We start from the raw sequence: 20,919 nt of genomic DNA on the forward strand, positions 1-20,919 counted from the left end.
ACATCATTGATGAAGATGTTAAATACTATAGGCCCTAGGACAGAGCCTTGAGGGACCCCGCTGGTCACAGCACACCAAGATGATTGGCTCCCATCACCCTCTGGGTCCTACTGCACAGCCAGTTTCCCAGCCAGCAGATCATGGTGATGTCAAGGCTGCAATTAGCCAGTTCAACCACGAGGTGATCGTGGGATACCAGATGGATGGCATATGGTGTATGATGTCGTTCTCTTTCCCCCTTGTCCAGGTGATAAGTCACCTGGTCATAAAAGGAAATGAGATTGGTCAAGCAAGACCTACCTGCAACAAACCCATGCTGGGAATCCTTCAGGATATTGCCTTCAGCTAGTTTGTTAAGGATGGCCTCCTTGATAATCTTTTCCAAGACTTTCCCCAGGATAGAGGTCAGGCTGATGGACCTGTAGTTTGCTGGATCTATGTAGCTAATAGTATGCTGTTAGCCTTTTTCACAACAAAAGTACACTGTTTGCTCATATTCAGCTTATTGTCCACTGTAACCTCCATGTCCTTTTTTGCAGAGCTGCTGTGTAGGCAGTCAGTCCTCAGGCTGTACCAATGCATGGGATCATTCTGCCCCAAGTTCAGGACTTTGTACTTGTCTTTACTGAACCTCATAAAATTTCTTTTGGTCCAATCCTCCAATTTTTCTAGGTCGCTCAGGGTGCATGTACACATTCATTAATGCGGTTTAGGTAATGCCCATTAAATCTATTACTTCCATTGTGAGGTACTAGAAAAATGCACATTAGCTTATTTTAATGTACATTAGATAAAGAGCATGGCTTTTTGTGATATATTAATGTGAATCAAAATAGGCTAATGCATTTTAAAGCACACATGTAGATGTGCTCTCTGAATCCTACCTCTACCCTCAAGTCCTGCCTCTACTACTCCACCCAGCTTCATGTCACCCACAAACTTGTTGAGGGTGCACTCCATCCTATCTTTTGAATCATTGATGAAGATATTGAACAATGCCGGCCCCAGTTTTGTTCTGTAAATCCTGGGGCACTCCACTTGAAACTGGCTGCCACTAGACATGGAGCCATTAATTGCTACCCTTTGAGCCTGATGGACCAGCCAGTTTTCTATCTACCTTACAGTCCATTCATTTAACCCGGGGTCAGCAACCCCCCGCATGCACGCCAAACATGGCACGCAAGGCCATTTTACTCAGCACACCACTGCCAACCTGGGCTCTAAGTAGCTGCTGCCAGCCACAGAGCCCAGGCTGCTCCCAGCAGGTGGCTGGGAGGCTGCAAGCCCTGCTGTAAGCAGACTGGGCTTCTTGGGCCGGCTGCAGCTGGGAGGCTGCAAACAGCTGCTCCAGGCTCTGGCATGTTAGCACACTGGTACCTTCCAAGGTAGATATTGTGGGTTTTTTGGCACTCCAGCCAAAAAAGTTGCCTACCCCAATCTAATCCATACTTTCTTAAGTTGCTTCTGAGAATGTTGTTGGAGACCATATCAAAAGCCTTGCTAAAGTCAAAGTATATCACATCCACTGGTCTCCCTGCATCCAAAGAGCCAGTCATCTTGTCATAGAAAGCAATCAGGTTGGTCAGGCATGATTTGTCCTTGGTGAATCCATGATGACTGTTTCTAAGCACTTGGAGGCGAAGAAGGTAACTATGAATTAGGATTTACTAGGAATTACGATTGTGTTACTATTATTATAATTATTTATTAGAAAAGTTTGCAAAGGCATATATCAGGATCATGTGGCAGGCATTGTATAAGATGGTTCTGTAATATGAGACAATGGAGAAAAGTGGTGCTTATTGTGGTTTTACTTATCACTAGGATTTCTATTGTTCCTGAGCATTTTATGTTGCTGACTCAGGTTACTCAACTTCTAACTCCATTAGAAGTTACTGTTTGTTTATTTGTATTACAGCAGCACCCTGAAGCCCCTATCAAGGTTTAAGACTCCATTGTATGATACACACATTCATGCAGTGAAATACTGAGCCATCTGTGACAGAATTTAGAGAAATATTTTAAAAATATTTAAATATCTAAACATATAGATAAGTGACTCTGTACAACTACCTTTGAGAGGTTCTGGTTTGAGCTAGTTAAAACTGATTATTCTGCAGTGCCCTGGATTGCATTATGCCACAATTATCACATTTTAACTGGGTGCATCTACATGCATGCTTTACTGCATGACTAATTACCTCCATAATAAAGTGTCACCTTCCACACATGTGCCCATATTAGGTGCAGTAAACTAATGAACTCCTCTGTGGAACAGTACTGTTCAGGACAAGTACTTCCTACAGCCGAGTGACTGCATATGCTCAAATGCTTGCGTAGACTGACCAGGGCTGGCTGGGGCATGAGGGTGCTACAACATGGGGGCTGCTTACCGCCCAGCCCTGCAGTGTAGCACCTTCATGCCCCAGCCAGCCTCTCCATAGCCTGACACCCCCACCCAGATTCTGGGGCTGACCTGAAGCTCCCTGCCAACCTGAAGCTGCTCTACCCTGGCTTTAATTGCTGTGAACCTGGGTGCATGGGAAGTAGCTGGCTCTGTCATGAACTGCTCCAGAGTTTATTCAGGCACATTAATACCACATATAGATGTACCCACTGATTATCAGTTAAAACTTAGATATTGAATTCGATAAACTTCTTTTGGACTCTGTGGCTCTGAGGAATTTCTGAACAGCACATGGTACCAAAATTAAAGAAAATAACCTGTGTAGAAAAATGCTTCAATTAAAGGCAAACCAGAATTGAACATCACTGTAATTCAAAAAGAAAACTAACAAAAAAGAAGACTTAGAAAGTATTTCTCTTTGTAGCTACAAGCAACCCCCCCATCCAAAACAAACAAACAAACAACAAAACCAACAAAAACAAAGAAAAAGGAAGACAAGACAATAGGAAGACCAATAGATCATTGAAAGACTGAAGCCATCGCCAACATGTGTGCTCCAACATACAGGAAGGAGTTAGAAAGATTCCTTGGCATGGTGAATTCTTTAGGGATGCATGAGTATAATGTAGCTGCCCAATTTAGCAACCTCAGAATTTGACAATCCAAAGATATTCAATGGACATGGGATGCAAATTTTAGTAAAGAGTTTCAGAAAAAGGAAGTTATTACAGGATATGACAGTTATCATAAAACTAAAGGCAAAATTCTACTTCCATTTGTGTGCCTAAAATACAGTTGACTAACTGCATTTTCAAGTTCCCCTGCACTATGGTCATGTAAGTATGTGTATGTAGACAGAACACATACAATAGGGCTCTACATGTATGTGCATTTGAATCCCAGAAAAGGGAATGATTTGGGGTTGTGAAGGAAGGAGCTCAATATCCTGTTTTAGCCCCTTTATTGGTAAGATCTTACAACAGTATAGTCAGAGCTGGAGACCAGTAGCTTATCCATCATCACACAAACAGAAAAACTGTCATTATGATCTAATAGAAAAGGAGGGTTTTGGCCTACATCCATGGATATAAAAAGCTTCATATCTTTATTTATTGGAGACCAGCTGGCTGAAACTGATCATAAACCACTAATTGTCATTGCCAAAAGGGACCTGGCAAACACCCATCTGAAAATACAGAGAAGGTTCCTTTCTATAGCTTTATGATTTGGAACATGAATATAAAATGGGAGAGATTTGATGGCTGCAAGAGCACTTTCTACTGTATTTGACAAATGTGAAGTGGAACAAAACCCCAAACTAGATTATGCACGTTATTCTGATTAAACAAAAAACAAAAAAAACCTTGTACAGTCACAGACAAAATGCAGCCTGTCATTTCTACTAAAGATGAGATATCATTCAAAGTAAGGTTATTAATACAGAGTAGCTGGAGCAGCATATCCATATTCTTTCCCTTTTATTAGTTAAAGGAGGGATCTCTTATTACAAGGGGCATCTTGTTTAAAGCCCCTTGAGAGTGGTGATTCTTAAATAGCCACAGAAAAAAATAAGTTAAGAAAAAGACAAAGTTAATGTAGGTACTGAAAATTTAATGGGGGTGAGGGGGATATCTATTCTATACTAGCCTTGTGAATGAATATGACATTGAGAATGCTGTTAAGGCTTGTCACATATGTCAAACAGACTAAGTCAAGAGAAGGTCCCAACCTGGTAGCACAAAATTTTTTTTTTCCCTGGAGCAACATATACATAGATTTGTTTATTCTGCCTAGGAGAATAAACAATCCTATGTACCCATCCTAAACTTGTTCTCATTTCTGACAGCTTGAGCAGCTTAGTAGTTGATAATGCATATTAAATCTCTTCTTGCTAGGCATGGTATGCCTGACACAGTAATGCTGTCTAGCAGTGGGCCTCAGGTTAACGGACATGCATTTAAAGCAGTGACGTCCAGGTTTAGGCACCAGACTGTAGAGCACTGTAGGTTACTGCATGATTCTTTGAAGGCTGTTGCAGAAAATGTGAGGAGATAAGTGAGGTGTGAAGAGATAAGCAGAAAGGGCTGGCTCAGGCTTTCTTTTCCTGGCTGTTTCCCTTCCCCCACTATCTGGCACATCTTCTTGAAGGTAAGCACTGTAATAAATCAACTATATATTTTTTAATGGGATGCTGATGGATTCACAAAAAAGAGATAAAGGGGTGTACTTAGTCTAAAAAGCCTAAGAACCACTGACATAAAGAATAAGGCATCTTCACCAAACCCCAGAAAAGAAATAGGCAAGGAGCACAAAGTTGGCCTCTTTTGCCTGAGAAAGTCTCTATGTGGCAGAATGTCACCTCTGTCTCTCCCCAAAAACTCTATGTGACAATTTGGTTAACATGGTCCCTACAAAAGGCGGGCATCTCATGGGCTCTTTAGGTAACCCTGAGTTGTAACCTGAGTTGGATACATTCCTAAAGGAGAGGGGGAAACCTGCTCCCTCTGCCTACCTGACTGGCATCACATACCTGTGTGAGGGGTTAGGGCTCCCTGTTGTTCTGAGAAATGCCAGTCTACCCAGAAACCAATGATGCATTTCAAATTGGTTGGCTGGCAGCCAACAGGTGCTGGTCTCTGCTGAAGCAACTAAATGAGGTTGCAAGGTTTACAGAAGTTAAGTACTTCCCAGGAGAAGGGGCAGTAGCCATGATAAAAACTCAGAAACAGAGAAGCTGGACCATCTGAAACTTTCTCTCTTTCTTGAAACTCGTGATCAATGAACTGCCTGGCTCACCTGCCTCTAGATGATACTCATGAGTAAGCTACCTGAGATCTAACTAGATATATAGCTTGCAGTAACTCAGTTGCGTGATGAAAGTCTACTTAGCCATGCCAGTTTGCTTTATGGGATTTCTCTGATATTGCTCTACCCTGTACCCTATTCCAAACCTACTCCTTGTAACCAATAAAGTTGTCTTTTGCACCTCGGATGGGAGACTTATTGGGCGTGGGTCTAGATTATGTCTTGAGGTCCCCTTGGTTTGGCTGACTAAGGAAGACCACTATTTGTGCTTCAAACTGGGGGAAGCACCCCAAGTTCTTTAAGTGGGTCAAGTACCCTCAAGGGCTACTAGACCTGTGTTTCCCAGGGGTCACAAAGCCAGGATCACTCCAGACCCTGGATGGTAGCAGCATTACCCCCAGACTAGTGGGTGTGCTCCAGGAAGGGGGTTGGCCCCCACGGAGGCACTCGGAACCTGGAACATGATTGGGCACAGTGTGGTGGGTGGCTCAGCACAGGAGCACTCCCTACTGGCCTGCCACACTCTAAAGGTATGTCTGTTTGGCACAACGTGGGATTAACACAATGATAATGTGGCTTAGCACTTCTGGTACCCAACCTAGGCTTTTCAGAGGTAGTTCAGGTACCTCTACAGTACACTTCCTTGTCTTACATAGATATGCCCAGAAAGGCAACAAACAGTCACTGGTTCTGAAAAGCTGAGTTCCAGAACATGACATCACTGGAACTAAAAGATATATTGCTATCTCCTAACAGTTGTGCTCACAGGTGACCCCCAGATCCATGTGATGATAGCGAGTAATGGTAACTTAGAAACTAAGGCTTCTTTATCTTGTGTCCTGTCACCATACTCAACTTTGACTTCAAAATGTGTAGATGCTATTGATTGATCTGTAGCTTTAATGAGATCCTCATTGGTTCATAGTTTCCTGTGTATAATCAGGCCAGTAGGTATTCTATAGTCAGAAAGTTTCCTTCCCATTGGTACATGGTGTTTTCATTGTTAGAGTAGCTGAAGCATTCACAACATGGCCTTTTTTAAACTACGTGTAGTTAACTTATCAAGTTAATTGCCACAGGAGCAGTAGAGGCAGATAGCATAGGTTCAAACAGGGAATAGGCTATATGGATGATATATCTATTAATAGCTATTAATGGAATGGTTGCATATGTTTCCTCTGGCATCTCTAAGCCAATAATGGTGTCTGCCAGGGAGGGTAATGAATAAGGGATTGATCACTTCAGATCTATACAGTTCAGTGCTCTCCTTCTAACATCCACTTCTGACACTGTTGGAAACAGGGCAAGATAGATCATTTATATGACCCAGCATGACACTTCTTTGGTCCTGAGTATGACTGTAAACTGCATCCAACTGGAGGGCTTGATGGCAACATGGTAGGGCTACTTGTGGTAGGCTAGCTCCAATGTTGCACAATGTTGCAAACTTCAAAGTAAGGCAAATTTTGGGCACCTCAAAACCCTAGTTCCCACTGCCTTGTTATGTATTCCTTAGTTGGAAAAAGGCTAGGGGACATCACCCTGAAAAATGCACCCTCACTGAGCTATTAGGCAGACAGCAACAGCTTTAATCTATTGCTCTCTGGCAGAAGCCACAACCATTGAGGCTCTGAAGGTCTGAACTAGGTCTGGCTTTTGGATTCTGTCTCAATCATCTAAAGGAGGAATGGTGGGTCTAGAACAGCCTCCAATCCTCCATACCCTTGCCTAGGCATACATGCTGAAGTTCTTGGTGTGTTCTATACTGGGCAAAATGATAAAGTGACTAACATGCTGGAATGTTTGGACTCAGAGCTGGGTTAAATTTGTATTCTGATTTATTGAAAATGGCAGTACTAAACTATATGAATTGTTTAGACTTTGAATGACCATTGCTGCATTATTAGAAACTTGGCTATCAAATATAAGTTTATTCAAGAGAATGATTATACCATATTCTGACATGGGAAGCTAGAAGGAAAAAGGAGAGAGCAGGGAGTAGACTTTGCTATTAGAAACAACTTACTATGTTTCTATGAAAGCCCCATTGCTGTATCTATATGACTCATGATGCTCAGAGTGCATACACGTAATGACTTCATCACATTGTTTAATGTCTATGTCCCTATCTTTTAAGCAAGTGTCAAAGTCAAAACAGTTTTCTTCCAACAACTTGAAGAAGAGACTGAGAAAGCTCACAGAAATGTGACCATCATAATACTTGGCAACTTCAATGCAAGAGTTGGATGTGATTTTAAGAATTGCCCAGGTATTCTGGGCAAACATAGAATTGAATGAAAATGGACAGCAAGTATTAGAACATTGTGCAAGTCAAGCTGTGTGCTGCCAACACCAACTTCACTTGGAAAATCACAAAAAGACATTGTGGAAACATCCAAGATCAGGGCACCAACTAGACCTAGTACTGACCAGGCATGACCACAGAGTCATATGACTGAATGGGGCACTCTTACGCTAGGAACAGATATTACACACAAACTGATTTAAGTGATCAGAATCTTATTTAAACCTGTAACAGAACAGATGTTCAGTGTGCATAAACCAGTTTGAAAATGTCTGAAACTGGTTTGAGATAAATCTAGTTTATTGTAGTATTGGACTTAACTGATTTGGGTCAAACTAATTTATGCAATGTCTGTCCCAGACCTCTTGCTAGTTTAAGTTAAATCGGAGTCCCCCAGCATCCCTGCATGCTCTCTGGGCTGGGCAGGGCTCCCTGCTTCACAGCAGGGCTGGCCCCTCCCCTCTGCTCCCTGGGAAGAGCTCCTCCGGCACAAACTTGCAGACACAGCAGGTTCTGCTGGCTTACCCATGCCCCCTTCCCTTCCCCTCAGCTTAACTCTGTGCAAGAGAAGTGAGGGCTGCTCTAGCACCCCCCAGCATCTAGCCTGAGCCACTGCAGGCATGTGGCTGAATTTCCTCAGTCCAGAGAGAGTGTCTGTATGGTTGGAAACCAGTTCAACCTAGCCAGGTTATACTAACCTGCAAAGTTTGAACCAATTCAAGCTCAGGCTTTTCGAATATCTGTTCCTAGCCTGAAGCCTGGGCCTGAAATTAGGTAATAAGTCTGACCCTGCTAGTTACAAAGTGAAGAGCTCTTGCCCTGGGAAGCTGCAGTGAGAGTCTCTGATGACTCTGGAAGTGCCCCGACAATGCCAATAAAACACTGAATGATTGCTGCAAAGTGGGTAGAACCCAAGGCAGTGGGGAAGCTTGTTAAACAGTCAGCAGACCTGGAGTTTTGTTAGAGCCAGTGTACTTGTGTGTTTGATTTTTAACCAGTGGACTGGGTTTAGGACTGTAGGGCAGGTTTGGAGGTCCCAGAGAGGCATGCAACACCATAGCTTGACAGAGCAGGGTACGAATTTCAGTGTAGCCTGAGAGAACAAGACACAAGGCTAAGGGACCAGCATCTGTAAGAGGCCACAGCCCAGAGCAGGGCCAAGACTAGGGCCAGGGGCAATAGCCCAAGAGGAGAAAACATGCCTGTGAGAGGTGAAGCAAGAGTCAGGGATCAACAGCATAGATAAAGGCCAGCAGGGAAGCATAGATAAAGGCCAGGAGCCCAGAGCTCAGGAGGGGCAAAACTAAGAGCTCAAGAGAGAAAAACAAAGGCAGGGGCCCAAGAATCCAGGCCCAGTGCAGTGAATTTAGGCTAAAGGGATCAGAGGTTACAGAGGCTGGAAAGGCCAAGGCTCCAACAAGAGAGTGAAGATCTGAGGTGGCTGGGTGGTTTGGGTGAAATTTCCACCTAAGTGATGATTGGGAACACCTGCAAGGCATGGACACAGCTGTAGGGAAGATTCAGAGGCTATGATTAGTCCATAAGGCATCAGGTATCTGATGGCCAGTAAATGATATTTAGAGTTTTGATTTTGGGAATTGGCTTGTAGTTAAAGTAGATATTGCATTAAAATAAAGGTCCAGAGCAACAGCAAGGGTTAACCAATTTCTAAAAGCCTATCTGTGAAAAAGTCTCCTTCAAGGCCTACTGTGTCTGAAGCCAGGAGATACACAGGCTGAGAAACTGAAGACGTGTATCATGCTGTTCCATTAAAGAGACAAGGGACTCTGCAGCATTGGTGCCAGGTCATAGTAACCAACTGCAGAGCCCTTGGGATTTCTGGTTGTGGTAAACAGGCCAATTAGGAGACCAGCAAGTAACCAAATTAAGATGTATGCATGGGATTGGTTTGTGAAACAAAGGAATATGCTGACAGGACAGAATGTGGACAGTATTACAACCACAGGGAACTCAGTCCCAATACTTTGGAATGAAGAGTGTTCAGAGGTGAGACAGAATACAAAATGAGGGATTTTATAGCACCAGAGGGTCCCCAAGAGGGAAACCTGAGCCCACGATAGACAGAGGGCATACTACCAGCCTGTCTCACTGGGGCTCCACCCTCAACCTCCAGGCTGCTGACATCTGATATTCAAGAAAGAACCTCACGTACTGGCCAAATGTACCTTCCCCTGTGACAGCTCTAGGACTGGTAGATATAGAATTGGGGTGGGCTATTTTGTTTGCCTTGCCTGCCCTGGGGTATGTACAGGCCAGGAGGTCCTACCTAGTGTGAAGGCTGGTTGGGGACCAGTAGGGTCCAAGAGGGAACTGCTGATGGAAGGGCAGAGCAGGGTTTGCTCTCACTTGGGCACCCTCTCTTTCCAAAGATTATGAAGAACATCAGGGTTGGCAGGCAGAAAAAACAGAGAGGATAACCTAGAATCCAAGTGGAGTGGGAGGCTTGTGACCATTGGGTGTTATCACAGCTGCCCCTGGGGCATTGGTCTTTATTACAGTTGGACTGAACACTATGGAATTCTATACTCCAGTGACACTAAAATCAAATGTGAAGAGCTTGAAGTATTACCATAGTTTAATATTATGATGGATTTGGACAAGAAGTCTACATTAGAAGATTTGCAGAAAGATTGATTCTTAGGAACAAGGCAACCAGCAACAAGTGTTTGCCTGCTGAAATCTACAAATGTGCCAACAAGAAATTACTTTGAAAGCTTCATGAAGTTATGTTCTTATGTTGGAAAGAGGAAGCAGGACTGCAAGACATGAAAGATGCTCAGTTTGTACAATTACACAAAACCAAAATGGACAGAAACAACTGCAACAACTACAGGTGACCCTTGCCATTCACAGGGGATAAGTTCTTGTATCCCTGTGAATGGTGAAATCCATGAGTAAGGCACTGCATTTATGAACACTTGTCTGCGTTCATGAACTCAGTGCCCCTGGTAGCTGGGGGGTGGGAACATGGCTGCTTTGGCAATGGCAGGACCCCAGTGGTGGCAAGCGCGGAGTCCCCAAGGAGCTCCTTTAAGTGTATTTAAGAAGCAGGTTCGGCATTCGCAAATATTTGAAGCTGTGACTGCCAAACCCATGAATAGTGAAGCTTTCCTATATAGCAGTATCTCCCTATTCAGCATTGTTGCTAAAAATTGTTGTTCACATCATGCTCCCTAGATTTCAGTCTCTGGGTGAAAGTCATTGTGGTTTTGACTCAGGACAGTCCACCTTCGATACAATATTTTCAGTCAAAGCAAGAGAAGTGTAGAGAAAAATGAACACCAGTGCATATAGCCTTCATCAATCTCACGAAGGCCTTTGATATGGTCAATAGACAGGACCTTTTTACTTTTCTAAAGAAACTGATTTGTTGTCCCTCCAAATTTTGGAATATCATTCAGTCACTACATCAAGGTATAAAGGCAACTGTAGTGTATGAAAACAAACAACCAATTGCCTTTTACATCAACACTAGGGTGAAACAGGGGTATGTCTTTAGCTCCTGTACTTCTTAACATTTACTTTTCATTTCTGCTTCTTCATTCATTCAAGGACAGAAATGATAGCATTTATTTTCAGACCAGACAAGATAGAGGCTTGTTCAACAGCTCAAGTTTTAAAGCAAAAACTGATACTAAGAGACTTCCTGTTTGTGGATGGTGTGGCCTTGGTTGCTGATAGTGAATTTTCCCTGCAAAATCTCTTGGGCAGATTTTCTGAGTAATGTAAGAGCTTCAAGACAGCAATTAGTATAAAGAAGACTCTGATCATGTTCCAAGAGGTGGAAAAGCTAATACCTGACATCACTCTGGAGGAGAAATCTCTTGGTGTTATTGGTATTTTTTGCTATGATCAGCAAGAATCTTGATTTTCAGACTAAACTAACAGAAGCAGAAAAGCAGCTAAGAATCTTGGGCTATTACAGAAACATGCTTGAAAAAACAGCAAACTATCAGCTAAGGTAAAGATGCAAATCTATGAGACTTGTGCATTTGTCGTTCCTGCTTTATGGTTTAGAAACATGGACTACATAAACCAGGCATGAAAAGACTGAACAGCTTCCACATGAGATGTCTGCATAAGATCCTGAAAATAAAGTGTGAAGACAGAATATCAAGCAGAGAGGTACTGGAGTGTGCAGGACTGACACACTTAGAAACCACTATCAAGAAAAAGAGATTGTGATGAATCGGTCCTGTCAGGAGAAGTGGGAGTAGACCATATCCCCAAGAATATTTTGTATAGAAAGATTTGAGATGGCTCTAGAAAGTGGGGTTGGCCACTATGGTGGTACCACAAAATGTGCGATATGATGTTCAACGTCAACATAGAAAGATGTGAGGAGTGCACAGAATCCTGTCTGATCTGGAAGGAGCATCTGGCATTGGGTGCAGTTCAACGTGAAGTAGCTTTGATCCAGAGGGTGGAAAAACATTTGGTGAGAGAGGAAAGCAGCATGCTGTAAACTTGGACTCCAACTCAGATAATATATGGATCTGTAAAATTTGTAGCAAGTGGTGTCACTCTTGATTTGGGCTTATCAGGCAAAAATGGATTCATTAGGCATCTGACTAGACCTCTTAAATGCACACCATGATCCAGGGGATCACCAGTTGCCTACACATGTCACTTCATATGTTATTATGTTCTTAAGAGTGTAGAAAGCATGGCTAGGTAGATGAGCTGGAGGAAAGAACCATTGAGTTGCTCTGTAAGAGACTGAAGGGAGATGATGCTTGTTCTGGGAATGCAATTCATGAGAAAATCACTGGCCCTACAACGCCAGGATGCATGGGATAGAAGCCTGAGAGTCAAATGCTTACAAGGTTCTGCCATGTTCACTTGGATGTTCTTGGAGCCTCCAGGGTAGAAGGATGCTGGGATGCCTGCCCGCTGTCCTTGTAGCATGTCACATGTACATCTTTCATATACTAAGGCCTGTAAGCCTTGGCGAGAAATGGGTTTTAAGAGACCTGTCATGGTCAGCATTTCTTATTGAGTCCATGCTTTGTGTGTTTCTTGGTCTGTGCTCTATGCATATCAATTTTATATCCCACTCTGAATTATCTAGCTCTCCTCATGTACTACATACAGAACCTAAACACATAACCATGGATTCTAGATTTTAGTCTGGCTGCCAAGCACCTAAAAATTAGGTGCTACCTTTTATGTACTTAAGACCTGAGATGTATTTAATTTCCAAGCTCTATCGAAGAGGTAGATAATTAAGATGGATCTTCATAGGTATACAAATGTGCACACCCATATCTGTGAGAGATTTAGCACCAATTAAATTAATAGTAGGTTAAATTCTTTCATTGTCTGAAGTGTAGAATGAATAAGCACCGCTGAAAGAACCTTTAAGTTATTTTGGTGTAGGGAATGGGTCTGTGCATGTACTGGGTCTTGTACAATATAATGAACTCCTTATTGGAACATTTGGCTACTTCTGCAACAACATCAGCAACGTGGCTGTGTTTCTATATTCACTCAGCACTACAGCTGTCCACATTGTTATATTAATAATGTCATAATATTGTCAGTGTTCCAGTGAACTAAATTGACAGGGGACAGCTGGAATTTGCTTTTCACTGAAAGCACTGACCACAACCCTTTATGTTTATTTAAGTCCATCTTATCTGGACTGATGTTAAGAGAGTTGCATAACATATGCTCCATCCTACTGTTAACCCAGTGGTGGATTCAAGTTGTGAGAAGGTAACATGGGTTTCCCTCCTGCCAGGAGAGTGTCCTTTTCACTGAATCACAAGACATGCTTCCTCTTCTTTGTTCTTTTTCAAGTCCCTTAAATCCCACAATCTTTGCTACCAAGTAACTGCTCTGCTTCAATAGGAGGGTGGAAGGTTCTGTTCATTTACAGTATTTTACAGCCTGGTGGTTATGGCACACTTCAGAAGGGTGGGAGATAGGCTAACGAGAGCCTTGAATCCAGGTTTTCCATTTCCTGTATGAGTTCTTTAACCAATGGCAGGGGGTTGGACTAGATGATCTACTCAGGTCCCTTCCGACCCTAGAAACTATGAAACTAAGCTACTAGGACAAAATAGGTACAAGTAAATTTTGGCCCCAAATCGGGTACTTACAATCCTAGGAAGGGTGAAAGTTCAGACAAATTGCTATGCCCAGTGTTTTTAATGTGCTAGCTCAATGTACCTTCCTGTTCTGTATTTAGGCACTGTGGATTGACCTCTGGAGAGGTGTAATTTACTGCATAGGACTCCAAATCTCCTAACCATATTGATTTGGATAATCTTCCTGAGGCAAAATTTTTTTTATTTTTAGGACCCAAAATGTCTAAGTGTCAGCTTGGATCTTCCCCCTAAATCCTGTCCAAAAGCAGGTTCTCTTTCTGCTGTGCAACCTCTCCTAGGATTATGTATGTAAAAAAGGTCAGTCCTTTCTCATTTAAAAAAAAAAAAAAAGGGAGATCCACAATCCTTTTATAGTTTTCCCTCCAGGAAAGGGGGACTTATTTTCAGATCCTCTGATAACGAATTTTGAGGGAGGTGGGAAGGGCAAAAAAGAATTTAAATAGACCTTTGGATCATTCCAACTAGTGTGAGAAGTTTATTGATTAGTAGACAAAAAATTAATCGCCAAAGATAGGCATAATGTTATGGGATGAGTCTCTCTGGCACAGAGCAGAATCAGCCAACTTCTTAGTCTACATAGAAGCGGGGGGGGAGATCCTTCTTCAACTTTCCAACAAACGAGCATCTGGTACCCACAGCAGTCCATAGGTGGTGTTGAAGAGCTACCTTCCAAATTCCTTCTTGTCACAATCCCTACTTATTGTGATAAACGTGATTGGCTTTGATTTCTTTTGTTTGTTTCACTGAAGCCTTCAGAGCTGGGTCAGACCAGATTCTTTTTTCTGGATACAAAAGGTGTTATTTTCATAGATTTCATAAACATTAGGGTTGGAAGGGACCTCACAAGATCATCAGGTCAATCCCCCAACCAAGGGGCAAGAAGTCAGCTGGGGTTAGATGACCCCAGCAAGATTAGCTTCTAAATGCAACTTGAACATGCCCAGAGTAGGTGCTTGCACCACTTCTGGGGAGAATCTGTTCCAGACTCTGGAGAATCAGACAGTAAAGAAGTTTTTCCTCGTGTCCAATCTAAAATGGTCTTCCAGCAGTTTGTGGCCATTGGACCTTGCCTTTCCAAGGGAAGGCCTGGTGAACAGGTGGTCTTCCAGGTCCTGATGTACACCCCTGATGCACTTATAGGCTGCCATCAAGTACCCTCTGAGCCTATGCTTTTCGAAGCTGCAGAGTCCCATGTCTCTTAGCATCTCCTCATAAGGCCTGCTCTCTTGAAATCTAATCATGCATGTGGCTTTCCTCTGGACTCTCTCAAGTTTCTCTATGTCCTTTTTTTTAAATGTGGAGCCCAGAATTGGATGCAATACTCCAGGTGTGGCTTCACTAAGGCCAAGTAAAGCAGGAAAATGATATCTTGGGTCTTAATTGGGGACGCACACCTTTAACAGCAGGATACTTTCTTATTTTCTCTCTTTTACACTACTGTGTCTCTCACAATTTATCAAAACATCCTAACAACAGTCCATTTAATACTTCATGCATTTGCCACTGCAGTTTGCCATATTTTATTTGGACAGATTTAAGCACCAGTACATTTTGTCCCCCACCCTTCCCGCCCCCTCTTTCTTGATATGTAAACACAAGCTTCTGTTATGCAAAATCGGCCTGATACTGTAGCCTGGCTGTGTGCTCTGAGTCACTTACACAGAGGCCCACATATATCACAACTGCTTCAGTTCTCTGATACCTACATATGTCACAAATGCCAGTTCTGTGCCAACACATCATTCTGCTTGATATGGAATTTGAATTTGCATGAAGGTTTTCCCACACATGGTAAGTTCCCTCTAAGTACTAAGAGATTGGGTAATCTGAGAAACATCCCTCAATGTCTCCCACTGAAGCTGTTCAATTATCTGTAAATAACTAAATAATTATTGTGCTATAGAAAGAAAGAAATCAGAAGAGATTGACTTACTTTCTGATTGTTAGAAGACTCACTTGGGAGAATAAGTCCCAGGTTTCAACACTATACTTAAATAAATATTTCATTATTTATATAAAGCAGAATGCTTCAGCAAGACAAATTAAGAGCACTTAAACTCGGTAGTTTGAAAATAGGACCCTACTTTAATGAGTACCAGACCTAGGTTCACATTCCTACTTATTTAGGTCCAGTGCAAGTTTGAAAACAGGTTTCCCACCTCCAAGATTTTCATCTGCCTCTGGCAATCAACAGCTGTTGGACTGGGCCCTAAAGGGGAATACCTAGCTTCAGAATTCTGCTGAGGCTCAGGTACAAATTTGGGTGCTAGAGTGATGCCATGATTCAAGACCTGAGCAGTTGTGTGCCTAACCCCTGGCAGAGATTTGATTTTACCGGTAGAAACTTAGGTCCTGAGGTGTGTCATGGGTCAATGGTAAAAACACAAACAAACAAAGAAGCAAAACCAAAAACAACACCCCCCGCCCCAACAAAACCATAAAAAGGTATAATTTGGGGCCCAGTGAAGCAGGTCAGTCAAAGTCCATTTTAGGATCTTGCCCCAAGCACCTCAATGTTTGATTTACTTTCTCTAATTTCACTAATTATATCAAGGGTCCAATTGTCCCCTTTTATCTGAGTTACCCTCAAACACAGGTAAACTGGTAATCATGTGTACTGACTCTTTGCTCTGTAAAACAAATGATGCTTATTGTTCTTTTCTTTAAGAACAATGAGATAAGGGAAAAGTATGTTGGGTGGAAATTAACAACCATTTATTAAAGATTTAGAGACAACAGGATTCATGAAGGCTATCTTATCAAAATAAAATATCAATATAAAAGTGAATGTGAATCACACTGTAACTTTTTGCCTAATGACTATATATAGTTTATCAAACTAGATGTTCAATCTTAATCCTCTTTTACTTTATTAACTGCAATGTGGGCATTTCTACATATGCATTTGATCTGAGATCAGTTTACTTCTGAATAAAATACTTCTGAGTAAACACTCCCAGGCAGCTGTCTACACATGCAGAGGCCTGGGAGATATGCTGCTAATGGCAGCAAACTGCTCTCACTTCCTGTGCCCCTGTAATGGGACCCTGCCACCACCAGAGGCAGCTTAAGGCTCCCCCATGTGCTAGCCTAGGGTCTGGTAAGGAGCACCCAGCCAGGAAGCAACTGTTTCCTGGCCAGGGCTGGGACAATATGCCATGCCCCTGGGGGTTGCCTGCTTCTGGGCTAGGGACAATGTCTCCCTGTGTTGGCAGCAGGGAGCTCTTGGCCCTCACTCCCCAGTCAGGGGAAGAGGACTTGAAAAGAGCTGCAGGGGAGGATAAGGTTCTAGCCCCCTACCTCAATCCACCAGTGGGGCAGCTAGCAGCTGGCTCACTGTTAGCTGCCCCACTGGCAGATGGGGGCATGGGGCTAAGACCTACCCACCCATGAAGCTCTTTCAAAGCCTTATGCCTTGATCACCTGATGGGGGCATGGGGCTGGGACCTACTCCTGACCAGGACAGTTCCTAGCCCTTGCTCCATGACTATGGGGCAGAGACTGGGGAGCCTGTTTCTTGCTCAGATATGTGAGTGTAGAGCTAGGGAGGGAGCAGGATGTGGAGCTCTAGGCTCCTTCTGGGTGTTAGCCCAGGAGCTAGCAGGAGCACTGAGCCAGGAGGCAGCTATCTCCTGGCCAGGGTTGAGACATTCCTTCCAGCCCCCAGAGCCTGCTACTGGGTTGCTCCCCAGCTTGTTCCCCACCTAGCTCTGGGCTTATGGAGCTGGGCAGGGAACAGGGTCCCTGGCCTCTGCCAGCAGGGAGCTCCCAGCACCAGCTCCACAACCACAGGGCAGGCACTGGGAGATCCTTATTTCCCAGCCTGAACTCTGTGTTCATGGGCCTTGGGCTGGGAGATCCTTGTCTCCCATCACCAACTCTGTGGTTGCAGGGCCATTACCAGGAATTAAGGATCTCCCAGCACTGGTCCCACTGTTACAGAGATGCTGCTGGGAGATAACGATCTCCCCGCTTCTGCTCCCCTATCATGATCTTGGAGCAGAGGGCTTGGAGCTCCCTGCTGCCACCTGGGGTCCAGATTTGCTCCCAGTCAGCCATCTATATAAGCACTACTGCTCAGTAACTACTCATGAGTAAATTTACTACTTGCATCTGCAGGTAGCAAATTTACTCATTATTAGAGAGCTTTACTTCACAGTAAGCATGTGTACTTGTAGACTCACATTCTTACTGCACAGTAAACAATGCCACTTTGCAGTAAAGTGTCCCATGTAGATTCACCCTGTTTGAGTCAATAACAATAAAAAGGATTGTAATTTCATTTCTAAAATGGTTTGCTTACAGCAAAACTAGATTGTAATGGGGAATGGCAAATAATATTTCAACTTCAAATGTATGTATTACTATGCCTTACATATTTTACAAGACTAATAAGGTGAAATATCAGCATTATCCCCTTCATTTTATAGATGGGAAAGCTCAGGCATAAGCACCTTAAATTAATTACTCAAAAATAATTAATTTCGGCTAAAGTATTAAAGGCTTAGTACTTATTAGTTAAAGGAAATTAGTAACAGAGGCAAGAATACACCCTCAATCATGGACCTAGGAAAAGGTTAATCATTTAAAGTGAAGTTCACAGCATAAATCTGGAGTAAATTGCATTGCCACACCTCTGGACAAACAAGCAGGCTGTGTGTAGTTGTCATTAATAAGACATACAAAGAGGAGCCTCATCATAAGCTACACAAATTGTAAGGCTTGATATCCCAGAGTCCTTCAAAGCACTGGTTCTTTTTCTGCGCTGTAAGACATGATGCTGTTGACGGTGAGACATTGGCAGTAAAGTATCTTATAGTCTTCACATTTTCTTCTTGGGATCAGTTATCAAAATAAAATAAAATAAAATAACACAAACATTTACTTGTCAACTTCTTTTTTCAAACTATAATGGCAGCAGTGTGGATGCACTCTTTCTTTGATCTTCTTAACCTGATGTATTCCAGAAATTGCCAATTTGCAACTACATAGTAAAATGTTGTAACAATTGCTTATCCCAGGAGTGATCTTGATGCCTTCTAGTGGCCACTCTGCTTCTGCTATGTCCTTGGTCCCTTAAGCATTCTCCCTTCCTCCTCCTGTTACTCCTGTTTACACTATGCCTTGTAGATGTTATCAATCATGTCCATCATTGACCACCTTGGGCCATAGGCCAGTCCTTGTGACTAGGCCTCCCTGTCTGTCTGGGCACTTTGCTTAGTTTGGATACTCCTGGGTGTAGCTTCCTGGCTTGTACATCTAAGCACTTCATATCTAGTCCTGGACTCCATGTCCTGCCCTATCTCCAACCATTCTAGGCTTCAGGCCCCTGACTTCAGTCTCTGTGCTCCCTTGCCCTGCCTAAGCTCCTCTCTGGGCTATTGGTCCTCTGATCCCCTCAGTCTTTGGCAGTAGTCTCTGACCTTTGGTTTCTCTAGACCTTGGCCCCATTCCTAGGCCATTTGAAACCTAGGTACATTGGCCCTGCTACCTTCCTGGATCTCTGATTCTCTGCTCTCTCCTGCTCTTCTCTGAACTATAGGGCTCTCTAGCCCTATCTCCCAGGCATCTTTATTCCCAGGCCTGTTTCTGTCCCATCTGGGCTATGGGCTTGCCAGCCCTTGGTCCCAGGCCTGTCTGTTCACAAACCTGTTGGGACCATCTCCACCTCTCAGTCCCATTCATGAACTACTAGATGTTCTTCAGCCTTGGGGCTGTCTACCTCAAGGTATACAAGGTATACCTCTGGTGGTAGGTCATGGTCTCTCCTCAACTGAGCTTCTCTCAGGTCAGCTCCCAAGATAAGATTACTATCTCAGCACAGACTCTGGGCTTCTATCCTGTAATCCCAGCCCCATTTTGGGTCATGTGACTCCAGATTGCATCCTGCAACATCTGCAGATGGTGCCATCTGCAGTATGCCTTCTCTTAAAGTAGCAGGTGTACCAGGCCTCTTGCTACAACTGCCTTGTATACAGCTTACTGAAAATTCTGAATTGTGTCAATGAAAAATTTGCTGTGGTGAAAGTGTGAGGTAGTTCAGTTCATATGGGAAGTTTGGTTACATAACCATTTTACCAGACTTGTATGACCTACTCATATATGATGGCCACAATCCAATTGAAGACATTAGGTGCTAAATGAGAAGAGCTTGTCCAAGGGCAGTCCTTAGTTCTGGATGCAGGAAACAAGCATGGAGTGGGAAAAGATAATAAAAGATAATAATGCAGATAGAATAAGCAGAAGGGACATGAGAACTTCTGGAGAAAGAATGCCCCTTTTATGAACATCTGGGCTGATCTATTCCTCAAGTTACAGGAACAGAAGCCAACCACCAACATGAAACTTCCATTGTTCATAGTAAAGTTCATGGCAATAACTATTTGGCAGCTGGAAACCACCAACTACTATCAGTCTGCGAGCTAGCAGGTGTGGACAAAGTTAATGTTGCGATTGCTATGTCTAAGCCTTGCATGCATTTAAGCAATAGGTAAAATAAACATTTTCATTCTTTCCTCCCAACAAATCTTAGAGTTTATAAACTAGAAGGACATGTTCCCAATTGCAGGGGCATGTGTTTGCCCGAACACAAATAGCAGTAGCACATATTTGTACTGCTGCCAAGGGCACATCCCTGCACTTGTGTTCTGGCATGCACCAAATTGTCCCAGGTTGGGCAGGGAAGGCTGGGGCCAGCACCTGTGCTGGCCTCAGCAGACTTACCTGGGGCCCTACTGGGGCAGCAGCAGCAGCATTGATTCATTTCTGAAAATTTTGGTGGCTGAAAACTAAGTGGAATGCAGGCATTCATGAAATAATGCCCAGGATCTTAATTTCTTGATGCTGTTTTTGATATATATCATATAAGATTTACTCAATTTTGCTGTCTGATGTTGAAACAAAAACTGGGGAAGCTGAGGTAAAATATGAACCTGAGTTAGTACATATCTACCAATACTTTGACCAGCTCACTATGTCCAGCTGTTGTGCTCGCTATGTTCAACTGTTGTGCATTAAGACTACTGACAGTTACCTGCATTTTTCCAGTTTTTTGTAAGGAGATGTATGTGATGGAGATGCTGCCAGTGCCTACAGTCAAGATTTTGATATCATTATTATTTGCCACTGATGTTGTACTGATGACAAAATTCTGATTGACATAGATGGCACCACTGTGTTGATCATGCTTTCTTTAGATGGCCAAGTTATATTGGGTATTCAGAGGCAGTAGTTTTTAATCCTCCTGTGTATCTCCTGGACATGCAGAG

The sequence above is a fragment of the Crocodylus siamensis genome, chromosome 2 (genome assembly GCF_052110815.1).
Source record: "Crocodylus siamensis isolate JL-2025a chromosome 2, ASM5211081v1, whole genome shotgun sequence".
Lineage (NCBI taxonomy): Eukaryota > Metazoa > Chordata > Crocodylia > Crocodylidae > Crocodylus > Crocodylus siamensis.